Source organism: Lycium ferocissimum, chromosome 9 (genome assembly GCF_029784015.1).
Source record: "Lycium ferocissimum isolate CSIRO_LF1 chromosome 9, AGI_CSIRO_Lferr_CH_V1, whole genome shotgun sequence".
Lineage (NCBI taxonomy): Eukaryota > Viridiplantae > Streptophyta > Magnoliopsida > Solanales > Solanaceae > Lycium > Lycium ferocissimum.
The window spans coordinates 13,672,867-13,675,288 of NC_081350.1; the positions used below are offsets into that span (position 1 = coordinate 13,672,867).

The following is a 2,422-nucleotide window of genomic DNA, read 5'->3' on the forward strand; positions in this document are numbered from 1 at the left end:
GTGGCATGATCCTATTGGCTCTTTCATTTGACTTGTCACGCCACGTCATTTGACACGTGGCACCAAATTTGGGCCTCTAGGAAGATGAAAGGGCTCATTATTTATAGCCCAAATTAATGGACTAGCCCATAAAAATTGGATCATTAATCAAATCCATATTTATTGGACTTAAATAATTAATCCAATTATATTAATCCATAATATTTGTTTGGACTAATATATCTTGAATTTAATATAATCCGAATTTCTTGCAGATTTAAATTTAATACAATTTCACTATCCACAGTGTGCGTTTGGCAACTAGTGTCCTGAAGAAACCATGTAATGGGTAATGGTGCTATGGAGAATGGGGGCAAGATGAAACGTGCCGTAATACATGAAAGAATTTTGAATCATTGGGTTAGTCTAGTTAATTAAAAGACAGAAGAAACGTGTTTCGTTGGTCAATGGATAAAATTAACCCCCTGGCTGCAGCAATAAATAAACTTGCAGCACTCAGCTAGTCAATCTCAAATTCCCAAAGAAGCTGAGAACCACATACCATGGCTCTAACATTTTCTAACAATGGCAGAACCAATGAGGTTTTGGTGGAGGAGAGAGCAAGTGTTAGAACATTCATATTAAATAGGCCTAAGCAGTTGAATGCACTTTCTTATCAAATGATTTCTCGGATGTTGGAACTTTTCCATGCAAGTGAAGGAGATTCAAATGTGAAGATGATAATATTGAAGGGAAATGGAAGGGCTTTCTGTGCTGGTGGTGATGTTACATCTATTGTTCGTAATATTCGCCACGGTAACTGGAAATGGGGTGCTGATTATATTCGCGAAGAGTACACTCTTAACTATGTGATGGCAACATATAGTAAACCCCAGGTTTCGATCCTTGATGGAATTGTCATGGGAGGTGGACTTGGTGCCTCTGTACACGGTAGATTTCGAGTTGCAACAGAGAAGTCGGTTTGTGCTATGCCTGAAACAGGTTTAGGACTCTTTGGCAGTGCTTCTTACTTTATTCTTGTGATTCTTCGGGGAATATGCTGGTCTTATTGGTGCTAGGTTAGATTGTGCTGAAATGCTTTCTTGTGGTCTAGCAACTCATTTTGTACCCTCGGAGAGGTTGCCATTTTTAGAACAAGCACTAATTAAAGTCCAAAATGAGTTGCTAGACCACAAGCAAGCATTTCAGCACAATCTAACCTAGCACCAGTAAGACCAGCATATTCCCCGAAGAATCCTGGAAGCCTAGAATAAAAGTAAGAAGCACCTGCACCAGTAAAGAGGTTGCGATTTTTAGAACAAGCACTAATTAAAGTCAATACGAGTGATCCAGATGTTATTTCTGCCATCATTAATCGCTTCTCGAACATACCAAAGCTGAAAGCAGAAAGTCCTATCACAAGATGAAGATTATTGACCATTGTTTCTCTCGGAGAACAATCGAAGAAATCATATCTTCTCTTGAAAATTATGAGGATTTGAACAAGAAGGATAAGTACTGGATCTCTTCAACCATCCAATCGCTGAAGAAAGCATCCCCCGACAAGTCTGAAGATTTCATTGAGATCAATAAGAGATGGGAGGCTGCCAGGTGTTGGTAGTTGCCTTAGTCAAGTGTATAGGATGGCTTGTCATGTGTTTAGGGGAGAATTCAGCAAAGATTTTTTCGAGGGATGCAGAGACATACTCATCGACAAGGATAGAAATCCCAAGTGGGAGCCCTCCAGACTGGAACTAATTACAGATGATGATGTTGATCGTTACTTCTCCAAGATAGATGATGAAGATTGGCAAGACCTAAAGCTGCCTCCAAGATCAAACTTGCCTCCATATGCAATTGCCAAACTTTAAAATTCACTTCTCTACAGCATGTTGCCTCTTCACTAGATTTTAAAACTTATATTTTTATTTGGAAGTGGTGCACCAAATAAATGCACATCACTCCAATGTATGAAATGACAAAAATCAAGCCTAAGGAAAGATATATTGATGTACAAAACTTGCTAGAGTTGTGTATACAGATATGCACGTCATTTGATTGAATTGTGATGTCCACCCTCAAGCACAATGGTAGATTGTACTAATAAATAATTTGCAATGTAGTTTTTGTAATCAGAGATAAGTATTGGTCTTAATTTATTGCAATGCGAGAACCAGCGTACTAGTCTTGGCTGGGAAAAATAAGTTTGGATTCTTCATTTGATCTTGGACAATTCTCATCTTATGAATTTAACTCTTGGGATTGAGTTAAGCACAAAAGTTTCTCATCTCTTGAGTTAGCTTTTGGAATTGAATTAGGCAAGAATCTTTTTTTTTTATTTTTTAAATTATATGATATGTGAATTGTGATCCATCTTCATAATTATTTTTGGAAGGAAACGTAGATGCTTCATGGGTTCGAGCAATAGCCTCTTGCAGAAATG

At 37.9% G+C, this 2,422-nt stretch overlaps 1 pseudogene; it reads left to right on the top strand.

The window, feature by feature from the left end:
• The first annotated feature begins 542 nt into the window (after positions 1 to 542).
• On the top strand, positions 543 to 1,898 carry LOC132029671 (3-hydroxyisobutyryl-CoA hydrolase 1-like; annotated as a pseudogene).
• Positions 1,899 to 2,422: the final 524 nt, after the last annotated feature.